Raw genomic sequence first — 27,866 nt, 5'->3', positions numbered from 1 at the left:
CTGAATCTGCTTAGTGTATTCATCTCTTGGTCTCCCTCTACGATTTTTACCTTCCACCCTGCCCTCCAGTACTAAATTGGTGATCCCTTGATGCCTCAGAACATGTCCTACCTACCGATCCCTTCTTCTAGTCAAGTTGTGCCACAAACTCCTCTTCTCCCCAATTCTATTCAATACCTCCTCATTAGTTATGTGATCTACCCATCTAATCTTCAGGATTCTTCTGTAGCGCCACATTTTGAAAGCTTCTATTCTCTTCTTGTCTAAACTATTTATCGTCCACGTTTCACTTCCATACATGGCTACACTCCATACAAATACTTTCAGAAACGACTTCCTGACACTTAAATCTATACTCGATGTTAACAAATTTCTCTTCTTCAGAAACGCTTTCCTTGCCATTGCCAGTCTACATTTTATATCCTTTCTACTTCGACCATAATCAGTTATTTTGCTCCCCAAATAGAAAAACTCCTTTACTACTTTAAGTGTCTCATTTCCTAATCTAATTCCCTCAGCATCACCCGACTTAATTCGACTACATTCTATTATCCTCGTTTTGCTTTTGTTGATGTTCATCTGATATCCTCCTTTCAAGACACTATCCATTCCGTTCAACTGCTCTTCCAAGTCCTTTGCTGTCTCTGACAGAATTTCAATGTCATCGGCAAACCTCAAAGTTTTTATTTCTTCTCCATGGATTTTAATACCTACTCTGAATTTTTCTTTTGTTTCCTTTACTGCTTGCTCAATATACAGATTGAATAACATCGGGGAGAGGCTACAACAATGTCTCACTCCCTTCCCAACCACTGCATCCCTTTCATGTTCCTTGACTCTTATAACTGCCATCTCGTTTCTGTACAAATTGTAAATAGCCTTTCGATCCCTGTATTTTATCCCTGCCACCTTCAGAATTTGAAAGAAAGTATTCCAGTTAACATTGTCAAAAGCATTCTCTAAGTCTACAAATGCTAGAAACATAGGTTTGCCATTCCTTAATCTTTCTTCTTAGATAAGTCGTAGAGACAGTATTGCCTCAAGTGTTCCAACATTTCAACGGAATTCAAACTGATCTTCCCCGAGGTCGGCTTCTACCAGTTTTTCCATTCGTCTGTAAAGAATTCGCGTTAGTAATTTTGCAGCTGTGTCTTATTAAACTGATAGTTCGGTAATTTTCACATGTGTCAACACCTGCTATCTTTGGGATTGGAATAATTGTATTCTTATTGAAGTCTGGGGGAATTTCGCCTGTCTCATACATCTTGCTCACCAGATGGTAGAGTTTTGTCAGTACTGGCTCTCCCAAGACTATCAGTAGTTCTAATGGAACATTATCTACTCCCGGGGCCTTGTTTCGACTCAGGTCTTTCAGTGCTCTGTCGAACTCTTCACGCAGTATCGTATCTCCCATTTCATCTACATCTACATCCTCTTCCATTTCCCCAATATTGTTCTCAAGTACATCGCCCCTGTATAGACCCTCTATGTACTCCTTCCATCTTTCTGCTTTCCCTTCTTTGCTTAAAACTGGGTTTCCATCTGAGCTCTTGATGTTCATACAAGTGATTCTCTTTTCTCCAAAGGTCTCTTTAATTTTCCTTTAGGCAGTATCTATCTTACCCCTCATGAGATAAGCCTCTATATCCTTACATTTGTCCTCTAGCCATCCCTGCTTAGCAATTTTGCACTTCCTGTCGATCTCATTTTTGAGACGTTTGTATTCCTTTTTGCCTACTTCATTTACTGCATTTTTATATTTTCTCCTTTCGCCAATTAAATTCAGTATCTCTTCTGTCACCCATGGATTTCTACTAGCCCTCATCTTTTTACCTACTTGATCCTCTGCTGCCTTCACTATTTCATCTCTCAAAGCTACCCATTCTTCTTCTACTGTATTTCTTTCCCCCATTCCTGTCAATTGTTCCCTTATGCTCTCCCTGAAACTCTGTACAACCTCTGGTTTTATCCAGGTCCCATCTCCTTAAATTCCCACCTTTTTGTAGTTTCTTCAGTTTTAATCTACAGTTCATAACCAATAGATTGTGGTCAGAGTCCACATCTGCCCTTGTAAATGTCTTACAATTTAAAACCTGGTTCCTAAATCTCTGTCTTACTATTATATAATCTATCTGAAACCTTGTAGTATCTCCAGGGTTCTTCCATGTATACAACCATTTTCCGTGATTCTTGAACCAAGTGTTAGCTATGATTAAGTTATGAGTGTAAACGTGTGGTGTGGAATAGTGAACCATCAGCTCGTAGGTCTGTTTGTCATAGATGGTACACTGAACGGGCACAAGTATGCCTGTCGCAGGCTCCAAACCGACCCTCTTCCACGGATAACTAGAAGACGATGCTCTGCAGATTAGGAGGAACCTGTGGCATCAACATGACCGCTGTCCGCCCATAATGGACGAAGTACTGCAACATGTCTCCACGAATATTTTTCCAAATCGCTGGATTGGTCACAGACGAGCTGTACATTGGCCAGCTCTTTCACCGGATTGGACGCCTGTAGACTTTTTTCTGGGGGGGAAAGCTGAAAGACGCTATCTACAACGACATACCAGCTACACCCTATGATATGCAACGATGTATGACTGCAGTCTGGTCGGACATCTCCGCTAAAACGTAAATGCCGTGTGGCTATGGCCTCCCGTCGGGTAGACCGTTCGCCTGGTGCAAGTCTTTCGAGTTGACGCCACTTTGGCGACTTGCGTGTCGATGGGGATGAAATGAAGATGATAAGGACAACAGAATACCAAATCCCTGAGCGGAGAAAATCTCCGACCCCGCCGGAAATCGAACCCGGGCCGTGAGGTATGAGATTCCGACGCGCTGACCACTGAGCTACCAGGGGCGGACACATCTCCGCTGAAATCCTAGCACGTGTGCAGCAGTCGTTCCAAACCAGACTGCAAGCGTGCATTGTCGCTGCCGGAGGCCATTTTTAACACAAAATGTGATGGTCAATTGGCCGCGCGAGATTAGCCGAGCGGTCTCAGGCGCTGCAGTCATGGGCTGTGCGGCTGGTCCCGGCGGAGGTTCGAGTGCTCCCTCGGGCATGGGTGTGTGTGTTTGTCCTTAGGGTAATTTAGGTTAAGTAGTGTGTAAGCTTAGGAACTGATGACCTTAGCAGTTAAGTCCCATAAGATTTCACACACATTTGAACATTTTTTTTGTGATGGTCGATTGTCTCTTCACTGGTCACATAACTAGTGTATGCACTATGTTGGTTTTTTTGTGTGTGTGCTACCACAGCTACTGTGCAAATGTCGGTATTGTAACTTTTCAAAATACGATATCTCTAGACGACTCTCACTATAATCCTGCAACAAACACCTCTGACATTCTAATTTACCTAAGTTTTAGTATGTTAATGTAAATATGCATTGTTCCATGTAAAGAAGTGTATGTTTGCATAAAAATACACTTACTAAATATTATTACAATTTGTTTATTGACTAATGATAAGAGCCCCTGACTAGCAATCCATTCTGTGGAAGCAGCCCATCAATAGCATTTTCCATTCTTCATTATTTGCGGTGAAAGTTTTAGGGCATTCACCTTGCAGTTTAGTCTTATTATCTGTGTTGTTAACTTCTGTCACGATGGGCACATTTCTGAACATTTTAATGACTTTCTTTAAAATTTTACAGTATTGTAAGTAGGATGCAAATAATGATCTTTACTTATTCCGCCCTATACGTAAATTTCCCTTTTCCTCGTACATGAGAGTTTAATACGTTTAGTTACACACCACTTACTTTTTTGTCAATGGACTTTCTAGATAAATTTTTTAGGAAAGCTCCTTTCAAATACTGACACAAATTTACTGTGCAATATACTGAATTTCACTGCAGTATCCCTTCCCATATGCACCTCATCTCATGCCCCCTCTCTCAACTTATTCTTAATAGCACCGAACCCAGTTGTCATGAATAAGTTTATAAACTCTGATGTCTGGCATTCCCATCATACGGTTAACGCAGAGGTGGCCTTTGTATCCCAAAGCACCAACTTGTTCTAGGGCTCTATCTGCTTATGTCTCACAAACAACAATAAGTAAACGATGCTCCTGAATTAACCTGCGTGCCTGGCGTAAAGTAATGTGTAATGAGGCATGAGTTTTCTATAGATCCTCGAGATCTGCTTTCGAGAACAGAAAAACAAGGTCGGCTAAAATGTTGTAGGATCTAATCCACGGTGCATACCTGTGTGGATCATTGTGCAATATACGGGAAATCGTAACGGTGCCGAGAACGGTAGCAATACACGATGTCTTATTAGCCCCACTAGAGAGCGTAACGACCATAAATTGAGTGCTGCCCAAAATAATAGGCTGTAAAGGGAAGGCGACAATCAGATTGCGGAAGCAAGAGGCCACGATTATGATTTGAAGGTTTCCTCAAGCCAAGTACCAATGTAACTAGCGGACACAATTAGAGATAAGGAAATGGTAGCACAGCAATGAACTACTTTTTGTGGTCAACACGATTCCATCTGGTTTTATGACATCTTCCTATTTCTCAGTCGCTACATCGTGCACCACACAGCTCCCTTGTAATTTGTGATCTTTTCCTTCCAAGAAATCATTTACCTTCATAAAAATTGGCTGTTAACATATGAGGTCATAAATCCCCTACACTTAGAACTACTTAAACCTAACTAACCTAAGGACATCACGCACATCCATGCCCGAGGCAGGATTCGAACCTGCGACTATAGCAGCAGTGCGGTTTCGGACGGAAGCGCCTAGAACCGCTCGGTCACAGCGGCCGGCATACCTTCACAGACTTGCAGCTAAAATTCTCTAAAATACGTTCTTAATCTGCTGATAATAAGATGAAAAAATGTTACATTCAGTGGTATTGCACCATTGTTAGTCAACGTAGCAAACAAATACAGTACAAAGGTAATAAAAACGTTTTGGTTACAAGATATGTACATCACAGGCTATTGTTAACGATATTGCCTTCGCTTTTTAAATTACATGAAACATTTGTGTAATTAAATTCTGAGCTATACACTCATTTCAAAAGCAGGGAGTTATGCTGGTATTGGCCCCAACTTCAATTCACTTATCTCAGTCTTCATTAAACCTATCTTGAACCTGTTTTTTTTAATTAATTGCGGCACTACTTTTTATTCGCCCTTCAAGCTTCAAGTCGATCAGTAGCTGCAATAATTTATTCGCCTTAACTAACACAGGTGAGAGTATCATTAACCAACAGGGTGCCCCATTAGGAGAAGATCTGGTATTAGTAACTACAATCGAATTCACCATGTAAATTTTCTATACAATTGCTCATTGAATGTTAGAAGTGTACCCAAATATATAGTAGGAGTAATCCATTTATTATTATTTGTCATTTTAATTGGCTGGCATTTGTTTCCCTGATTATATTACAGGTCTGGGATGTGACTGACGGATATCACCCAGGGCGGACAGGGGTGTGCTATCGATATGCAATCGTTATTTGGATCTGTCCTTATTCGATATCAAAACAGGTGACTGTCACTAATAAACGAATAACGGATGCCTTGCTGAACTGGTCGCTACTGAAGAAATTTGATGAAGATGCACAGATTATTTTATAATATGTAGATGAAACGCTAATGGCAGTGTCATTTATACAAAGCGTCAGAAGTTCGTAGAGCAGATCCAGCAAGTAATGTAAGTTCCTGTATCGGAAGTACATACCTTTTCGTTCCCTTGCAGCTACAGTAAGACATATGCGTATTATATGTTCTTAACTATGATTTATAGAAAACTTATATTTGCCCATTTATAAATACACTGGTCAAGCGGTTACTGTTTCATAAGTTACGACAACGGCAAGATCTCGTCTATACCTAAGTTTTATATTTTTCCTGGAAGAAAATTAACTATATGTCTCAGTGCTTGGACTGAAGTACGGAATAGTAATACTCATATGGATAACAGCTACGTAAATTGAAGAAAATCCCTTGTTGTCTGCAATAAGGTCAATTGTACCTCAATATTCAGAAATAGAAATATTTCTTACTCTTGAAAAATATTGCTGAAGGGACGGGCATAATTATTGTGAAAGCTTTTGCAAAATTTAGTAATGAAGCTCACAAATATGTAATTGTCTAAGATGATTAAATGTGTTAAATTCTTTATGGAACGGTTCCAAGAAAATTTTTCATGACGGGTTATGCTTACTGAAATATATGCTGGAGTGCAAAACCTAAATGATGAAAGTAACATCCGCATGATGTGTAACAAATAAGTAACATAGCTCGACGAAACTAGGACCACACATACACTACTGGCCATTAAAATTGCTACACCACGAAGATGACGTACTACAGACGTGAAATTTAACCGACAGGAAGAAGATGCTGTGATATGCAAATGATTACGTTTTCAGAGCATTCATACAAGGTTGGCACCGGTGGCGACACCTACAACGTGCTGACATGAGGAAAGTTTCCAACTGATTTCTCATACACAAACAACAGTTGACCGGCGTTGCCTGGTGAAACGTTGTTGTGATGCCTCGTATAATGAGGAGAAATGCGTACCATCACGTTTCTGATTTTGATAAAGGTCGGATTGTAGCCTATCGCGATTGCGGTTTATCGTATCGCGACATTGCTGCTCGCGTTGGTGAGATCCAATGACTGTTAGCAGAATATGGAATGGGTGGGTTCAGCGAGGGTAATACGGAACACCGTGCTGGATCCCAACGGCCTCGTATCACTAGCAGTCGAGATGACAGGCATCTTATCCACATGGCTGTAACGGATCGTTTAGCCACGTCTCGATCCCTGAGTCAACAGATGGGGACGTTTGCAAGACAACAACCATCTGCACGAACAGTTCGACGACGTTTGCAGCAGCATGGACTATCAGCTCGGAGACCATGGCTGCCGTTACCCTTGACGCTGCATCACAGACAAGAGCGCTAGCGATGGTGTACTCAACGACGGATCTGGGTGCACGAATGCAAAACGTCATTTTTTCGGATGAATCCAGGTTCTGTTTACAGCATCATGATGGTCGCATCCGTGTTTGGCGACATCGCGGTGAACGCAAATTGGAAGCGTGTATTCGTCATCGCCATACTGGCGTGTCACCCGGCGTGATAGTATGAGGTGCCATTGGTTACACGTCTCGGTCACCTTTTGCTCGCATTGACGGCGCTTTGAACAGTGGACGTTACATTTCAAATGTGTTACGACCCGTGGCGCTACCCTACATTCGATCCCTGCGAAACCCTACATTTCAGCAGGATAATGCACGACCGCATGTTGCCGGTCCTGTACGGGCCTTTCTGGATACAGAAAATGTTCGATTGCTGCCCTGGCCAGCACATTCTCTAGATGTCTCAGCAACTGGAAACGTCTGGTCAATGGTGGCCGAGCAACTGGATCGTTACAATACGCCAGTCACTACTCTTGATGAACTGTAGTGTCATGTTGAAGCTGCATGGGCAGCTGTAGCTGTACACGCCATCCAAGCTGTGTTTGACTCAATGCCCAGGCGTATCAAGGCCGTTATTACGGCCAGAGGTGGTTGTTCCGGGTACTGATTTCTCAGGATCTATGCACAAAAATTGCGTGAAATTGTAATCACATGTCAGTTCTAGTATAATATATTTGTCCAATGAATAGCCGTTTATCATCTGCATATCTTCTTGGTGTAGCAATTTTAATGGCCAGTAGTGTACAAAGAAATGCTACTATGTAGTACAGAAAGAAACTGAAAACACGCAATGAGACAAACAGAAATGAGACGTTTATTGAAAGAGACCACTTACAACGAAGTCACTGTGATTTGTGATGGTTCACTGGTAATTACAAAAGGCGGAATATGACAGTTAATAGGATGTGTGAGAACCATGAATGGCAATGCATGCTTTGCAACATTCTCCCATCCTGACCACAAGGTTGGTATGGAGTTTTTGAGGCAGGGCCTCCCAGCGCTCCACCAGCGGGCTTGACAGTGCTGGTTCATGTGAACGTGCTGCAGAACGTCTCACTTACGAGTCCCACACGTGATCGACGGGATTCAAGTCGAGGGAAACGTCAGGCCAGTCCATTCGCCAAAGATCCTTTCACTTCGAGGGCTCCTTCATGTGCGCTGTTCGATGCGGTCGCGCATTATCATACTGAAAATAAAGTCAGGGCAGGGCAGAACCGCGAGTGAGGAAGGGGCGCAGTGTCAAAACAACGGTGACTCGTGAGTGTACTACATTCAGATATCTGGAGGCTAGAATGGCCATAAAATGTTGCGCCTCCCAACACAATAACACCTAGTTCTCCATACTGACCATGTCCGACAGTGTTCCCGGGTGCCCTAAGTGTTCGTACATCTCACTATATGGGATTGTCGAAAATTACCTTTTTGGTGGACCAAGTGTTAAGGTACGGTAAGGCTTAATGTTGCGAGTGCGTACTGACCTCCAAATCTTTGAACACGCAACGCTCACCAGTCACTGTGATTGTGGTACTGTACTCCTTATGAATGTGCTTCTTTTCTGGGATGTATTCAGCGCTGATATCATTTTTGTGGGTGACAGTGTGCTACCGCTTCGAACAGCGCAGGTGGAGGATCCCTTGAACTGAGAGGATCTTTGACGAATGGACTAGCCTGCCGTATCCCCCGACTTGAACCCGTGGATCACGTGTGGTATTCATTGGGAAGACTTGCACCGGCAGTTGTCAACGGCAAGGGTGGAGCAATGGAACGCTCCACCACTGGTGGAGGAATGGAACACCCTACCAGAAGAACACCTTACCAGTCTTTTGGTCAGCGTGGGAGCACACTGCAGAGAGTACATTACCATCTCCACTGAAGCGCCAAAGAATCTGGCATAGGAACGCATATTCAAATAAACAGATATGTAAATAGGCAGAATACTGGGCTGCTTTGGCAAAGCCTATATAAGACAACAACTGTCTGGCGCAGTTGTTAGATCAGTTATTGGTGCTACAGTGGTATGTTATCAAGAATTAAGACGTTTTGAACGTGATGTTATAGTCGGAGCAAGAGCGATGGGACACAGCATCTCCGTGGTAGCGATGAAGTGGGGATTTTCGCGTACGACTGTTTCACAAGCGTACAGTGAATATCAGGAATCCAATCGAACATCAAATCTCCGACATCGCTGCGGCTGGAAAAAGATCCTGGAAGAACGGGACCAACCACGACAGCAGAGAATCGCTCAACATGACAGAAGTGCAACCTTTCCGCAAATTGCTACAGACTTCAACGGTGGGCCATCAACAAGTGACAACGTGGGAACCGTTCAAGGAAAAATCATCGATATGGGCTTTCGGAGCCGAAGTGCCACTCGTGTACCCTTCCTGACTGCACAACTCAAAGCTTTACTCCTCACTTGGGCTCGTCAAAACCGACATTGGACTGTTGATGACTAGAAACAATTGCCTGGTCGAACGAGTCTCGTTTCAAATGGTATCGAGCGGATTCACGTGAACGGGTATGGAGACAACCTCATGAATCCATGGACCCTGCGTATCAGCTGGGGACTGTTGAAGCTGGTGGAAGCTCTGTAATGGCGTGGAGAGTGTGCAGTTCGAGTGATAAGGGGTCCCTGATACATCTAGATACGACTCTGACAGGTGACACGTACGTAAGTATCTTGTCTGATCACCTGCATCCATTCATGTCCATTGTGCATTCCGACGGACTTGGGCAATTCCAGCAGGGCAATGCAACCCCCCACAATCCCAGAATTGCTACAGAGTGGCTACAGGAACGTTCTTCTGAGTTTAAACACTTCTACTTTAGCATAGCTGGCGTGATGTGGAACCCCTGATACGTCTAGATACGACTCTGACAGGTGACACGTACGTTATCTTGTCTGATCACCTGCATCGAATCATCTCCCTTGTGCATTCCGACGGACTTGGGCAATTCGAGCAAGACAATGCGACACCCCACACGCCCAGAATTGGCACAGAGTGGCTTCAGGAACACTCTTCTGTGTATAAGCGTTCCGATAGCCACCAAACTCTCCAGACATGAACATTATTGAGCATGTATGGAATGCCTTGCAACGTGCTGTTCAGAAGAGAGCTCCACCCCCTGATGCTCTTACGGATTTATGGAGAGCGCTGCAGGATTCATGGTGTCAAGTCCTTTTAGCACTGCTTCAGACATTAGTCGAGTCCACGCCACGTCGTGTTGCGGCACTTGTGCGTGCTCGTGGGGGCCCTATACGACATTTAGGCAGGTGTACCAGTTTCTTTTATCTCTTCAGTGTATGTTGGTCACAGACCCTGTTAAGAACCATGTCTCACTGTTGTTCAAATGATTCAAATGGCTCTGAGCACTATGGGACTTAACTTCTGAGGTCATCAGTCCCCTAGAACTTAAAACAACGTAAACATAACTAACCTAAGGACATCACACACATCCATGCCCGAGGCAGGATTCGAACCTGCGACCGTAGCGGTCACGCGGCTCCAGACTGAAGCGCCTAGAACCGCACAGCCACACCGGCCGGCTGGCTCGCTGTTGTAAAATTCAGGTGACCATCATGGATAGCCGTGTCTTCAGTGTAGTTATTGTCTTTGAGTAGAAGTTATAAAATAAATAAAATAAAATAAAATAAAATAAAATATTAATTATTTTTTATCTGTCTGATTGGCTCTCCTATGAGTCGTCAGGTTTTGATTATTCGGTATCAGACGCTTGACAATGGCTTTTTCGTAAAGGCAATGTTACTCGTAGTTGACCGTGAAATAAAACTGAAATAATCGGACTTCGTAATTAAATCGTTTCCAAAGACTGCTGCGGTAGGTGCGGACTCATAATCTAAATCTCAATATTACAATAATTTGCCAGCCATGCCAAAACGTCGTACAGAGGTGATTGTCTACTAAACAAAAAATTACACAGTTAGTTAAATCAGATATATTCAATGAATAAGCCTACAGTTCATAATCCTACTTACTTTTATAAATATAAATTCTTTACAGAATCGAGTGCCTAGTATGGTTGCAATTTTCTATATCATGAAATATGGCGGTGTGCCAGACAATAAACTAAAATACGTGCTTCTCGCACCACTTCAACGAGAGCTCTTCCTTTTTTTTTTTAATCAAACATACGACTAACGAAAATGTACTTTTGTTTTATCAGCGACACAGCGCTGCAGTTGTGTGCCATAGGCTTTATTTATTTGTCACTGATTATTTATTTAATTAATATCTCGCGTTTCCGAGGAAACTCACGCTCGGCATGCAAATGTGCCTTTATATTGCCCCCTGAATTGCGAGGCGAAAGGACACACCTGCAGGCGAGCAATTCACCTAAAGGCACAAGAAAATCTAAGTTATCTACAACTATTTACATGACTTACATTATACTGTATATTATACACAAAATTTGAATGACGCGCGTGCGCCGAAAAAGTTCTTATGTTGGCAAAACAGAGTGCGCGCATGCGCAGAAGCGTCTGTGTAACTACGGCACTGCCGTTATTTCGTAAATTTAGATCACGCGGCACAGTATTGCAGTTCATATTGTTCGTGTGCGCGCGCATTTCTTAGTCGTTGCACAAAGAAAATATTCCACCAAGATTACATATGAAGACTACATTCTATGACAGGTAACTTAGTTTTAAAATTACAATATTTGTTATAATACAATACAACTTTAGATTGTTGAATGTTCTTAGTTACATAGCATTGCAATGAAATGCTTCAAAGAAAAATGTCCGTATTTTTCAGGTGCGTTGACCTATACACATGGTGTCGTTATCACAGTTCATATTCATCTGCTGCACAATAATTTTTTACAGGTTAGTATCGTCGTGGTAAAGTTTTTTTTTTTGATCACAGTAACATCGTTGTATAACAACGTGATTGATACATAAGCATGTCCATTTCCTATTTCCATTATAGTCGTTGTGATGCAGTTCGTTGTGACAAAAAGCATTGTTTATTACAGATCAGACGTGACCCGTCGAGTAATTAGTCCATATGCAGTTCGTTTTCGATATTCCGTGGAAGCTTGGTTGCAGAACCTCGGACGGCACATAGCTGGCGTCGATCCTTGGACAGTCCAGGTAAGCGTGTCCGTCACATTTCGAGAACATTTCATTCCCTGAAGTTCCAACCAAAATTCTTCCACCCGTCGTGTTGTTTTCTGGACAGGCACTTTGTGTCCATTTAATCCAGTTAACATCTTGAAGTTGGGTACAGTAGTAATGTCGCTAGACGATGCACGAATTATGCACTTCACATATTCAGTTTTTTTTTTTTTAAATATAGCTCACCTAAATGTTCGTGGTTACTCATCGAAGAAATCGTTCATCGCGTTAACAAAGGTACGATGCATCATGAATGTCATTAACAGTTTCTTTCACATAGGTTTCTGCGTAGTTGCAGACTTAGTAATGTACGTTAATGTCCGTGAATAGTGGTTCACTACGCAATTTTTTTTTTTTTTTTTTAAAAAAAGTTTTTCACATTTTGGCACTCGTTATCGTTCAAATTTTCACACAGTAACAGTTACATTATACATCAGTTTAAAAAAAACATAAGTAATAATACATACACACGTCACATATTTTCTTAGCATAAACATAATACAGTTGCACATAAACATGTTTACATCATCATTACATCGCTATAGGTTATTACATTGTGTCACATTTGATTACATGAATTGCAGATATTTACATCCTCTTTAGCGGTTTTGCTGGGATATTATCGATGTTTTTTTTTTGTGATGTCATCTGAAATTAAGATAGGTTAGACACAACATTCATTACATCAGTAGGCAAGACCAGGCGTTTTCACTACTCAATAAATATCCAAAATAGTAAGAGAGAGAAAATGTTCGATTCCTCGCGTTTTGTGCGTGTGTGTAGAGTGTCTGTGTGGCCTTGACTACTGATAGATGCTTTTCGTGTTGAGAGATGTGCGTCTAATCTATTTCTCAAAGTAAAAGATCGCTTCACAGATGACGTCTGTCGGTTCGTCAGGTGTCATAGCAAGTCAGTGGTACCTACAGTCACAAATGTTCCGTGAAAAATTTATATATCATTCACTGCTATGTAATCATAAATTTTACTTTAATATTCAGTCTTCTCGGTGGAACCGCGGCGTTGAAAGAAAAGTTCTTCTGTCTTCAACTGCGACTCTGGAACGCTGAAATGAAAATTTCTATACTACTTATTATCTGTGTTGTAGCAACAGAGTTTTTCGAGTTGCTTAGCAATATTTTGATGGGTATGACTTTTACATTATTCAGCATGAAATGCTCTAAGATCTCGGTGTGCGTATAGCCCAATAATTTTGTTAGTTCTACGATGTTGTAACAGATACGCACCAGGGTGCGGTATGTTAACAATTATATAAGGTCCTTCATATAGCAGACGCCACTTAGCGTTGCGTCGTTTGAGTGCAACAGATTTATGATGAGTACGAAGTAGTACAAGCATTCCTACCTCGAATTTTTGTTTTCTTTTTATTATGTTTCTGTGATGTTTGTTTCGTATCTGTGCGTGATGTGTCAGCGTAGTCAATACTTCTTTTATTTTCTGTTCAGGTGTGATTTCCTTGTCTGACAACTTAGGTAATGGTTCTATCCACTGATCGTTCTGTTTGCAATTGAACATGATCTCGTTAGGTGTGTAATTTGTATCGTAAATATTTAAGTTATTGTGTACGTCTTCGAAAAGACTTAGGTAGGACACCCAATTAGTATGTTTTGATGAAATATAGGTCCTCATGAATCGATTTAATTCTCGGAAAAGTCTCTCAGTCGCGTTACATTGTGGACTAAACCTCGAAATAAATATACTTTTAATGTTATTGTCCTTCAAGAAATTTCTCCATTTGTACCCAGAGTAGTATGCTGCATTATCTGACAGAATTGCTTTAGGTTTTCCCACGTGCGTCAGGTAATCACTTGAGAATCTTCGTATTATAGCATTTGCAGTGGCGGATTTTAAAGCATAAAGTTTTACGTGTTTAGAAAATATATCGTAAAAAGCTAAGATATATTTGACGCCTCCAGAGCTTGCTGGATGCGGTCCACTAATGTCAGTACACAGAATTTCCAGGGGTCTACCAGGTAAAATAGAATGTAAATCTGTTTTTGTGGATAAATTCTGAGGTTTTGAATTTTGACATATGACACATGTTTTTAGTTCCCTGTAAATATTTCTTCTCATATTGCTAAAATAACAGTATGTACTGAGCTTTGCCAAACACTTTTTCGTCCCATAATGACCCCAAACTAAGTGTGTGTGCCAAATTAGATTACGTTCAGACTCTTTGGGAATGCATACACACCAGTTAGTAGCATTTGGATGTCGGCGGTAAAATAACACATCATTGTGTAACTTGTAATACTGAGTCAAAGGATGGTTGTGTTTTTCTACCAGTAATGTTATTATCTTATACCAGTGAGGATCAGATTTTTGTAATTCAGCCATGTTTCTGCACATATCAATATAATATTGGTGATACTGCTTGTCTTGCATTAAGAGAATCCAGTAGTCATTTATATTTTCTAAGTCACTGTTGGTATCATTCATACCTTGTGGAAGTCTAGACAAAGTGTCTGCAATGGTGTTGTCCTTACCTCTTATGTACTTAATTTCAAAAGAGTAGTTCTGAAGTGTAACTGCCCATCGTGATAGTCTAGGATGTACAAGTTTACAAGTTAACAAAAATGTCAGGGCCTGGTGATCGGTGTAAATTACCGTATGTTTTCCAAATAAATAATAATTGAATTTCTTGAATGCCCATACTATGGAAAGTGTTTCTAACTCAGTAGTGGAGTATGTACGCTCACATTCAGTTAGAGTGCGACTCGCAAACCCAATAATTCTTATCTGTTCCTCCTCTTTATTCTTTACAACTTGAAATAAGCAACAGCCCAAGCCAGTACGTGAAGCGTCACAAGTCATACAAAAATCTAAATTGAAATCTGGATGGCTCAAAATGTTAGCATTCACTAAAGCATGTTTAATTGTATTAAAGTCATTCTGGCACTGTTCCGACCAGATCCAAACTTGATTCCTTCTGAGTAGATTTAGCAGATGTTTACTGTTCAAAAGTGGTTGTGGCAAAAAACGTCTGAAAAATGAACATAGCCCAAGGAATGATTTTAACTGCTTTTTAGTTCGAGGGCTAGGAAAGTTTCTGATAGCATCTAATTTACTGGGATCCGGACGTATGCCCTGTGAATTAATGATATGTCCTAAATACTTTATCTCACTGCAACCAAATTTTGATTTTCTTAGGTTGGCTGTGACTCCAGCTTGTGCAAATTTTTCTAAAATTCCTTGAAGTGTGTCAACGTGTTCATTCCAGGATTGTGTAGCTATCAGTATATCATCTACATAGTGTGTGACTGTCTCAACTAAATCGTCGCCAAGCACGGTATCCAGGGCTGTAATGAATACCCCAGAGCTGACATTCAGTCCGAAGGGTAGAACACAAAACTGATAGGTTCGCCCCCCGAACATAAATGCAGTATATTTCCGAGAATCAGGAGTGATACCCACCTGCCAAAACGAATTAGCGAGATCTATTGTGGAAAAATATTTTGCATCTAGAAATTTCTGTAATTGCTCTTCTAAATTTTCAGGTTTTGTGTGAACCGGTAAAATTATTTCATTAATAGCTCGTGCGTCTAACACTAACCTAATGCCTCCATTTGATTTTTTGACAACAAGTAGAGGACTACAATAAGGTGAGGTGGATGGTTCAATGACCTTCCAGTCTAACATTTGTTTTAATTCTTGCCACACAGCAGGTCGTTGAGATAACGGTACGTTATATGTCTTATGGTAGAAGATCTTGTGAGGCTTAACTTCAATCTTGTACACATACGTGTTGATAACACCTAATCGTTTGGAAAAAACTTGTAAATATTTGGATAACACTTCCTGTAGTTTTATACGTTCATGTACACTGAGAGCTGTAGCTTCACTTATCTTATGATCAAGCAATGTTTTCAAGTCCATTAGCTCTCTGTCAGATGAGTGTGTTTGCATGTCTTGAATGTCTTTGTCAAGTACTAACTGTACCTTGTACCCTGTACAGTGTTTGTCATGCTTTAGAGTTCTCCTGTCCAAATCAATAATAATTACACTGCCTTTATCATTTAAAATACATTTACCTTTGGAGAAGTCTATAATGCAGTCCTTCTCGCTCATAATATCTATTCCTAATATGCAATTTGTCACAAGGTTTTGTACAACCAGGAATGGCCATTGTACGGTTCCATTACCTATTTTAACGTTTACAAAAACTTGCTTCGTAACCCTACATGACTTATTACCTAGTGCAGTAGTTATTTTACAGTTTTGGGCAGGAAACTCAGGCACAGGTTCCAATTCACACATCTTTTTATAAAAATTAAAAGATAAAACGCTCACAGCTGCACCTGTATCTAGGATAATAGTAGTTGGAATCCCACCTACTACACCAGTAGTGGATGCTAAAACAATTTCATTTGTGTTTAAACGACATTGTGTACTGTCTTGTAAAAGTTCATCTGATATATTGTTATTGTGGTTGTATCTTATAAATAAAACAGGTAGTTTTTGTTTAGAATTACTCGGCATATCATTATTCTGTTGTTCAAGTGTGGTGTCAAATAACTGATTAACATTGAAGCCGCCCCCCAAGGATTCTTCAGCCACGACCTGGGGCAAAGTAGTGACTGTTTCTAGTTTGTTGGATTATCATTTGTACTAGGTACTGACACAGATTGAGGTTGTGCATCAGGTGTCATTTCTATTATATTCACATTCGGATATTGCCTATTATGATCTCCAAACTTTTGCGGTTGTTGTTGCTGTTGCGCATTATAACTTACCTGTCGGTCGTAAGGTATGCTCCAATTTTGACCTGGTGGCTGCTGTGGTAAAGCAGAGTTTGAATGAAAGTACTGATCGTTACGAGTCCAACCTTGATGCTGTCTTGGCTCGTAGTTATTATTATTTCTATTTCTGTTTGTGTTTTTGTTATTACCTTTGTATCCGTTGTTACCGTTGCAGTTATTACCGCGGTGCCTTTTGTATGGATTGCCGCATGAAATGTTATTACTGTTGTAACTATTGTTCGTATTGGAATACGCGTGTTGATTTTGATTTCCGTACTGAGACGGCATGTGAGTTTGCTGTTTTTGTTGTACCGCGTATCCAACTGTGGGCGCGCCAGAATTGTGTTGGCAAGCCTGCATGTTTTGCATACCACTAGTGTAAACATTGTGGCTGCTGTTTTGCCGCGCGAAGCGCTGATCTTCAAGTAACATGTCAACCGAATCTAAAGCTGTTAAAAAATAATCTGAATCGTCATCCGGGATATGTAGAAGTTTTTCCTTAATGTTGAAAGGCAATTTGGCCTTCAACGCTCGGAGTATATCACGTGTTGCGACTGGTTCGTCTAAAAAATGTCCCATGTTCAAGTATTTTTCAAAATATCTGCGTAAGTTACCATTTTTACTGTTAAAAGTTTCAGGTTCTAAAATTTGTCTCCTGAGTCGCTCCTGGACGGATTGCGACCAGAATTTGTTCAGAAAAGCACGCTCAAACTCACTGTACGTGGTACATACGTCAGCTTGACTGTATGCCCAGACAGCTGCATCGCCTTGGATGTAACCGACAATATATGAAATCTTTTTCCGGTCACTCCAAGTGCGTGGAAATGCGTTACTAAAAGATTTAAGAAAAATCACCGGATGAATGGTTCGTTTCTCTGGGATAAAAGCCTGAAATTGCCTGTGTTTTATTAAGCTTTCTTCTTCCTTTGCATTATGATATGGATTTGTTCCACTGTAATTACTGCAATGCTCAGCTGGCGAGTAATTACGATAATGTTGCTGTGGTTTACCATGATAAAAGCTTGTGTTTGTGGTTGCACGTCGTGGTATGTGTTGTAGTCGTGGTGTGTTTTGTTCTTGTGTGTTTGTGGTGTGCGGTATGTGTGCGTCATACTCGAATGTATATTGGTTTCTGAACTGTACATTTTGACTGATATTTTCGTTACATTCAGACTGTGGTTGATCGGTGAATTGTCTCATGGGTGCAGTGACGGATTGTACTGCGTCACTAATCAGCTGTTTGTTATTAGTGATGTATTCCGCTACGGAGTCGTGCACAATTGTTGGTAAATTTTCACGTATGCATCTATCAAAATGTTTGTCTTTGTTCTCTACCCAATCATGAAATTCTTTATTAATATTTTGAAAATGAGCTGTGGCATCAGATTGTAAGATGTCAGTCAGGTGTTGTTCAACATCGTCAAATTTATTCTGCACGTCAGTAATTCGTTTTTCAAGGTTGTCGTGTACTGAAGGATATGTTTGAATTTGTTCAGTAAGAGCTTCACACGTGACATTAAGGTTTTTTAATTGTGTCTGTAAAAGTGCTACGTCATTTGTAGTCTTTTCTTGTCTCGTATTAAGCTTGGAAAATTTCGTACTGAGTTCAGTCATCTGTTCGGTCAGTGTGGCGTCTATAAGTTCCACACGTTTACACAAAGTGTCATTACATGCCTTGATTGCTATGAGATCAGATTTAATTTCGTCATTTTGTGTCTTTAACTGTTCATTTTGTGTCTTTAAGGTTGCCATGTTTTCCGCGTTCTGCATCCTTAAGGTTGCCATATTTTCTGCGTTTTGTTTCATTAGCATTTGTAACATGTTGGCAATGTTTACTGTTTGCAAGGTCTCTGCCCCCGCCGCGTCATTAGACGTGACGTCATGTATTAACATGGGCTCTGACTGAGACTTTGAAATTTTTGTGGTGGACGGCCTATTGTCAAAATTTCCGTTGACACTTGCGTCAATATTTGATGTATCGTCACTACCGGTTGCTGTCGTAAAGTCATTTTCTAACATTTGTCTCTCGTCCGAGTCGGATTGCGTCTGAATAGTACGTCTTTGCTGTTCCATTTTTGCGTATTGTTTTCTAGTTATTACCATGCCACACGTGCTATATATTTCAAGAAATTAATGTTTGACACTGGTTTTAAAATAAAATGCAGTTGAGCATGAATCGGTCGTAGCAACAATGGCTGTCTGTTAATTTAAAAATATAAACTGAATTTGAGATTATTGGTAATGGCTGCTGGCCATGTTACATGATATCGTACAGAAGTCGGCCATATTGTACACTCGTGTATTGGTATAGTTGCATACGTTATTGTTTAAGGAAAAATACTGAGAATGGAATTTATCACTGAAACTGTTATGCGGAAAAGAAACACTACAGAATTTTACTGAAAAGCTAATACACTGAATTATACGTCTGGTCAAGCCTGCTAATGCAAAGATGCTGCGTCTTACCTTATTTTGCTGGAAGCTTCTTTGCGTCTTCCCGCAAAATTTTATAATTGGCAAATATCTTCTGATTTTTTTGTTATTTCTCATATAGTCAAGTCCAGGACCAGAAGGTTGATTTTTCACATGAAACAAAGAGAACAATGTAACAAATGACAAAATAACAAGTCCGACACGCAGTCGCCAATATAAAATAAATAAAATAAAATAAAATAAAATAAAATAAAATATTAATTATTTTTTATCTGTCTGATTGGCTCTCCTATGAGTCGTCAGGTTTTGATTATTCGGTATCAGACGCTTGACAATGGCTTTTTCGTAAAGGCAATGTTACTCGTAGTTGACCGTGAAATAAAACTGAAATAATCGGACTTCGTAATTAAATCGTTTCCAAAGACTGCTGCGGTAGGTGCGGACTCATAATCTAAATCTCAATATTACAATAATTTGCCAGCCATGCCAAAACGTCGTACAGAGGTGATTGTCTACTAAACAAAAAATTACACAGTTAGTTAAATCAGATATATTCAATGAATAAGCCTACAGTTCATAATCCTACTTACTTTTATAAATATAAATTCTTTACAGAATCGAGTGCCTAGTATGGTTGCAATTTTCTATATCATGAAATATGGCGGTGTGCCAGACAATAAACTAAAATACGTGCTTCTCGCACCACTTCAACGAGAGCTCTTCCTTTTTTTTTTTAATCAAACATACGACTAACGAAAATGTACTTTTGTTTTATCAGCGACACAGCGCTGCAGTTGTGTGCCATAGGCTTTATTTATTTGTCACTGATTATTTATTTAATTAATATCTCGCGTTTCCGAGGAAACTCACGCTCGGCATGCAAATGTGCCTTTATAAAGTGTCATTTCTGTGCGTCTCATTGAGTATTTATTTTCAGTTACCTTCTGTACTATACTATGGCAGTTCTATGTAAGTATGTTCCAAGTTTCATCGAGTTATGTTACTCGGCAGTGGCACATCATGCGGAAGTAACTTTCGTCCTTACGTTTTGCATACCACTATATTTCAGTAGGAGTGTTTACATTTTTTCATATATCAAGTCCCAAATTTCATAAATAACTTTCAGAGAATAAAGTAGCACGGAACCTAAGTGTCTCGCAAAAGTGAGGAACTCTATAAATCACAAGCTATATTTAACACAGGATACATTTCAGGTGCTTGTGTTAGGGACTGACCATGTGAATGGGGTGAGACTGGACCGTCAAACTTGTAGCGAGGTAAAAACGCCCTTCCCAAACTGGCCGCATTTGCTACCGGCAACAAGATGGACACAGTTCGTAAGTCCACAGATTAAAGAGAAAAACCATAGAAAGTTAAGTAAGGAAAGCCATAAAAGAAAAAAACCTCCGGTAATTGAAAAAAATAATAGAAAGACTGAGTTGCTGAACGTAGGTGGAAATGACTAGAAGAAATAACAGTTCCCTCAATCACACGCTAACATAACCGTCGCAATACTAAGTGAATTACTGATAAAGCTGAGGGCACATTTTGATATTATACTGTGTAAATTATGGTACTCTCAGTGCTGTTAGAGTTTGTTACTCTTAAATTAATCACTTGACGCACGTTATTCTGAAATTTTTGGACGAATGTTTTTAAAATGACATATTTCTCTAAACTGCAATATCTTACATATTATGCTGAAACGAAGTGCGAAAGCTCTGATCTATGCTAGTTATTATTATATTAAAATACTTTAATGATTACTATTAAAATTCCTAACAATCTCTGGAATGTTAAAAATTTGAGTGACTGCAAGTAATATCTTGGGAGGCGAGAAGAAAGTAAGGAACTGTGAACCGCCCCCTCCCCCCAGAATCGTACCCTGGATGCACACCTGAGTTCTTAATCCAGTGTTTAGCGAAATGTATCGAATAAATAAAATAATAGCATAACCGGTGGTATTATGTACATATATTGTGACCATTTTGTCAGAAGAGCACTTAATTTAGATTTCTAATCCTGATTGGCAAATTTTTTAGTTCTTCATATCGCTTGTATCTTTTTTTCTTTGGTTCCTCATCGTTTTCATTTGTTCATTATTTTGAATTAAATTTTTATAATTATTATCCAAAGGCGTAGCAAACAAGTTTTCTGTAATTTTCTGTTTTATTTTTCAGATCACACAGAGAATCACAATTTTTTACGGAAAATTTATTTTTAACCACTATTTACGAATTACGAGCATGTGACGTTTATAAGGTATTGGAAATAGTAACAACAACTGTACACGAATTATCTTTTAATAAAGGCATGTTCAAATATATTTATAACTGGTGTTAAAATACAAACATCAAAAAAAGTTTTGCATCACCCTGGTTCCCAGAACTCCTGAGGATAGACGTTGACTGTGGATATTGAATCACAGACACAGTCCCTTTGACTGTTCAGAGATGTCACTTAACCTGCCCAAAGATCTAAACAGCCATGCATGAGCAGCGCCTATTAGACGGATGGGGTCCGACAGCCATCAATTCTAGTCATTAACTAGGAAGGAAGTACACGGCTCGTGTTGTCTGTAGTTCAACCATGCCTAGACGGTCAATACTGCGGTTCGATCGCGTCCCTTTATTACTTTGTGCCAGGAAGAACTCTCAACAAGAGAAGTGTCCAGGCATTTCGGATTGAACCAAAGTGATGTTGTTCAGATATGAAGAAGATACAGGGAGACAGGAACTGTGGATGACATGTCTCGCTCAGGCCGCCGAAGGGCTACTACTGCAGTGAATGACCACTATCTACGGATTACGGCTCGGAGGAACCCTGACAGCAACGTCACCATGTTGAATGATGCTTTTCGTGAACCCACAGGACGTCGTGTTACGACTGTGCGCAATAGGCCACCAGGTGCGCAACCACTTCTGACGTCCATGGCGAGGTTCATCTTTGCAACCACGACACCATGCAGCGCGGTACAGATGGATCCAACAACATGCCGCATGGACCGCTCAGGATTGGCATCACGTTCTCTTCACCGACGAGTGTCGCCTATGCCTTCAACCAGACAATCTTCGGAGACGTGTTTGTAGGCCAACCGGTCACGCTGAATGCCTTGGACGCACTGTCCAGCGAGTATAGCAAGGTGGAGGTTCCCTGATGTTTTGGGGTAGCATTATGTTGGGCCGACGTACGCCGCTGGTGATCATGGAAGGCGCCGTAACGGCTGTACGATAGGTTAATGCCATACTCCGACCGATGGTATATTGGCGAGTCATTCGTCTCCATGGACGACAATTCACTCCCCTATCGTGCACGTCTTGTGAATGACTTTCTTTAGGATAACGACATCTCTCGACTAGAGTGGCCAGCATGTTCTCCAGACATGAACCCTGCCGAACATGCCTGGAATAGGTTGAAAAGGGCTGTTTATGGATGACGGGACCCGCCAACTACTCTGAGGGATCCACGCCGAATCGCCGTTGAGGAGTGTCTTGATGAACTTGCGGACAGTATGCCACGACGAATATAGGCATACGTCAGTGCAAGAGGTCGTGGTGCTGTGTGTTAGAGGTATCGGTGTGTACAGCAATTTTGACCACCACCTCTGAAGGTCTCGCTGTGTGGTGGAACAACATGCAATGTGTGGTTTTCATGAGAAATAAAAAGGGCAGAAATGATGTTTATGTTGAGGTTCCGGAACCCTTGGAACCTAGGTGATGTAAAACTTTTTTGATGTGTGTATATGGTACACAATAATCATATATATTTTTAGGCCGTAAGATGTTAGTGGACATGAATATGAATGTGCCCACCCTCTTGCCTTGACGACTGTCTGAACTCCGGTGGCTACAGTTTCAATGATGTGTCTGAGTGTTTGTGGAGGAATATCCCCCAAGGCTTCCTCACGAGCCGAAGCCAGAGTAGGTAGTGGTATTAGACGCTGGAGACCAGAGTGAAGGCGACGTTCTAACTAAAGGCAGACCTGTACCACTGGTTGTAGGTTGGGAGTCTGGACAAGCCAGTCCATTTCAGGATGCTGTTGCCCACATACAATCGCGTCATACATATCTGGTTCATTGTCATACTGATGCAAACAACAATCATGTCAGGAATGTTTCTCTACTGTAAACACTACAAAGTGCTCGAAAATGTTCATATCCATTCACATTTAGTGTTTTGCGAAGCGCAAAAAGTGGACTACCCCCCTAACTACGAAAAACACCCCCCATACTGTAACACTACCTCTTTTGTACTTCACTGTTGGCACTACATACGATGTCAAGTAAAGTTCAGCAGGCATTGACCAGACACAAACCCTTCCAACGGTTTACCGCAGGGTACAGCGTGATTTATTACTACAAGTGACTCGTTCACAGTCAACCACTGTCCACTGGCGTTGCTCTTTACTCCGTACCAAGCGTGTCTTACGATTGACTACGGAAATGAGTGGCTTGTAACCTCCTCCTCACTTATCGACCTTAATGACAATGAAAAATTAAACCGCGTGTACCTAATGGAAATTTTGGAAAAGCAATCGTCACCGAAGTTAATCTGTCGGTAAAGAGGGAGGAAAGGGTTACATCTAAATGAAAGGAAAAATGCAACTGAAACTGGTGGAAATTAATTTTGAAAAGGGGTTAAGTTAACAAAGAAAGTAAATGTGCGGCCGTTACGTTAACAATTAACTAGCGGTAATTAGATATTTGAGATTTGGGGAACATTACGGTCGCCAGTCCTATGGACAATTACTATAGTAACTGAAAAAGAAAGGTTATTGCACATATAATTAGCACTAGAAGCGTGGCAGCTGAAGGTTCAGAAATGGTTCAAATGGCTCTGAGCACTATGGGACTCAACTGCTGTGGTCATAAGTCCCCTAGAACTTAGAACGACTTAAACCTAACTAACCTAAGGACAGCACACAACACCCAGCCATCACGAGGCAGAGAAAATCCCTGACCCCGGCGGGAATCGAACCCGGGAACTCGGGCGTGGGAAGCGAGAACGCAGCAGCTGAAGGTTGACACGTGTAGTGTGAAAACTGATTGTCAGAAGTAATCAATTTCTCTACACTCTGACTTAATTTAGCAAAAGAATTAAAAACCCGGAAAATTGAAAGTTAATTTAGTGACTGAAATTAATAGTGAGCTTTGTTTTGAAGCACATCGAAATTCAGTAAAATACGGTTAGTCTTGGGGTACCTCAACAATCATTTCAAAAGCAACTCGAATCTACGCAATTTAGAAATAAGAGATTTAACTTTGAACTTGAATTAAATGATTCTGAACAATTAACAATAGCAAAATTTAGTACGTACCAGTCACAGGTAAGCTAAAACACGGTAACAAAACTCGCACTCTTAATTTGTGCTTGTGTAATCTAAATATTGTAGACAGCTTTGAATACCTTAAATGAACTTTGAAATTAAAGCAGTGAAATCGAATGATATTACTTTAATGCTGGCGTTTGAATTTCAACGACACTCGAGTTCATTCCGGAAAAGGAAGGGACCCTGCTTGGTAATGCAATTGGAGAATGAGCAACAAAGGTTCATGCTACGTTGCTGTAATTTAGTGAGAAAAATTTAATAGTTTGAAAAGCTGAGGTCTGCCATACAGTTCTAAAACTTTACGTGCTACCAGTCTTCCTTGTTGGTTGATTGAAGGTTTGAAGTCGTCGATCGATGAGGCGGCAACAGTCACTCATTGTCGGCCGTCGCTGTTGCAGAAGCTGGATGTTGGCGCGCCTTCTTCTCGACACGGTCTCCAGCCGAAACGGGCTCTTGATGTGTGCCAGCTAACGCTTCCCGTCCGCGCCACCATGTCAGAAACTAACATAGCAAGTCGGGCGCAATTACATGCTGCCAAACTCCGAAAGCGCGGCAACTCGCGGGAGCGTCACACAACACACCTGCTCCACTGCCCTCCTCCAGCCAGACTTTCCTCTGCTTGCGCTCCGCGCGGCAGAGTTAACACTCTCAAAGATCGTAAACACTTTGGTTCTCCACACGACCAATCAATGTAATGGTTCGATAGCATAATTTTCCCTATGCAAGACCAGCGTAAAAATACAAATAATATTTACAAAACAAACCAATTATACATCGACATAAATGCATATATATATATATATATATATATATATATATATATATATATATATATATATATAGTAAAACAATTACAATATATAAAGGCACAGAAATGTCATATCTTCAAGTAACAAAATAAGGAAAAAATTCATAGTACATTAGATGGAAATAGGAGGATATGCATTTCCGACGTTACAGGCTTATTTGAAACTTCTCGACCATTGTATCCTGTTCAACTTCCTATGCTCAGTTATTGTGCTAGTTGGGCCACTGGTAATACTATGGAACTCATGAGTGGGTTCTTCGGCTTATTTCACCCGATTTTTTACAACCACCCTCGTCAAGCTTCGGCGGTTATTATCTGTGAGTGCATGAGGTCTGTCTGTTACTGGTTCAGCTGTGATTGTTCTTTCGCATTTCCACTTCACGATCACACCACCAAGAATTGTCTTAGGCAAGTTAGAAGCGGAAATCTCTCTGATGGATTCGCTACTCAGGTTAGATCCAATTGCTAGTCCTTTTGTAGGTACTGAACACCCCTGGCCGACCCAGTTGACATTACTGCTTCACTGTTCCCTACCTCCTTTTATGTCTCGTAACATCTAGTTGTTAGTACCACGTCAGGTAGGGGTGTTCTGATACTTTTGATTCGATAATATATGCGTGCACGGAAACTTGAGCTCGATGCTGGAAGCCTGCAATCAACCCAACCTGTGACAGAATTTGGAAGTCCCGTTACCTTGTGAAGTCGGCATGATATAATTCGGCCAACTGCAATATGAAGGTACGACACGGCCCATTAGCACGACGATCAACCTCTGATCTGACAATATCGACAGAGGAAGTCGTGGAAACTTTGGAGATACAAGCGATGAACATTTATTTATCCAATGTCCTTCGACTGTTATCTGGTGACTTTTTGCCCAACAGAGGGCCGTGGCACGCACATTCGCCTGCCTATTGTCCGCTCGGATCCTGACCGAGTGTGGAGGTACGGGAGAGACGGTCTGTGTGGGAATGCGGCCAGGTGGGGGTGGATGCGCAGCACCTGTTGATGCTACCAGCCATCAGCTTCCCCCCCCCTCCCACCCCTCCCCTTCTGCCTCCCCGCCCATCTCCGCCCGAGTCGAGACCCCTGCCGAGACACTAATAATCTCTGCTATAATAAGAGACCACTGACTTGCACTAATAATACACTCGTCTCCCCGTAAAATGAGTTAGCGATAAAAAGAAAGTAATCCGCCGTGGGCCCAGATACAAAGCACGGCAGTAGCTCTCGGAACACGGCCAATACTGTCGGTGGGGCCCTCTGCTGACGCGGCCGTAAGCCGTGTTGTCCATCACGGCGCTCATAATCAATAATAGAATGCCAGTTGGTCGCCTCCGTTGTCGATGACGGAACGGGATAAGCTCGTCGTTCGGCACACAAGACGTCACTGACCTACGCTTCGATACCTATCCGAGAGCGGCGTAAATATTGACTGTTTGTTTTAGAATCTTTCGGTAACCAGTGTACGATTTCGATTCAACTACCGTGTATTCGTACACTGTTATCGTTGCGGCCATCGGTTCAAAGACTGTTTTGTAACACCTCTATACGCTTTTGCATCTTGCACAAATTTCTTGATCTCTGTTTAACTTTTGCAACCTACATCCAAATGTCCCGTCTTAATGCGGTGAAGTCTGTATTTCCTTCCGTACTCTTTATCCTGCACCTCCCTCCATTTACAAGTTACCTTTATCTCTCAGTTTTTATGACGTCTATCAATCAAACTCTTTTTTTGTCAAAGACCGGCCGCGGTGGCCGTGCGGTTCTAGGCGCTACAGTCCGGAACCGCGGGACTGCTACGGTCGCAGATTCGAATCCTGCCTCGGGCATGGATGTGTGTGATGTCCTTAGGTTAGTTAGGTTTAAGTAGTTCTACGTTCTAGGGGACTGATGACCTAAGATGTTAAGTCCCATAGTGCTCAGAGCCATTTGAACCATTTTGTCAAAGTCAAATTGTAAAACGAATTTATTTTCCCGCGTTTCAAAAATGTTTCAAATGGCTCTGAGCACTATGGGACTTAACATCTGAAGTCATCAGTCCCCTAGAACTTAGAGCTACTTAAACCTAACTAACCTAAGGACATCACACACATCCGTGCCCGAGGCAGGATTCGTACCTGCGACCGTAGCGGTCGCGCGGTTCCAGACTGAAGCGCCTAGAACCGTTTGGCCACACCGGCCGGGTCCCGCGTTTCGATGTAGTACATCTTCGTTAATTATCCATCCCACTCTCTTTTGCCTGTAGTGCCACATGTCAAAAGCTTCTGTCCTCCAATTGTCTGAGCTGTTCATCCTCCAACTTTTACCACCTTACAAGGCTATGATCCAGACAAACACCTTGAGGAAAGTGCTATTACGCGTTTATTGACATTCGCCGTGCATGTGTCAAATTACAAATTAATTCCTACATAAATTAGAAACAGGATTATCTACTGTTAATA

The sequence above is a fragment of the Schistocerca americana genome, chromosome 3 (genome assembly GCF_021461395.2).
Source record: "Schistocerca americana isolate TAMUIC-IGC-003095 chromosome 3, iqSchAmer2.1, whole genome shotgun sequence".
Classification (NCBI taxonomy): Eukaryota; Metazoa; Arthropoda; class Insecta; order Orthoptera; family Acrididae; genus Schistocerca; species Schistocerca americana.
This window is presented reverse-complemented; position numbering follows the sequence as displayed.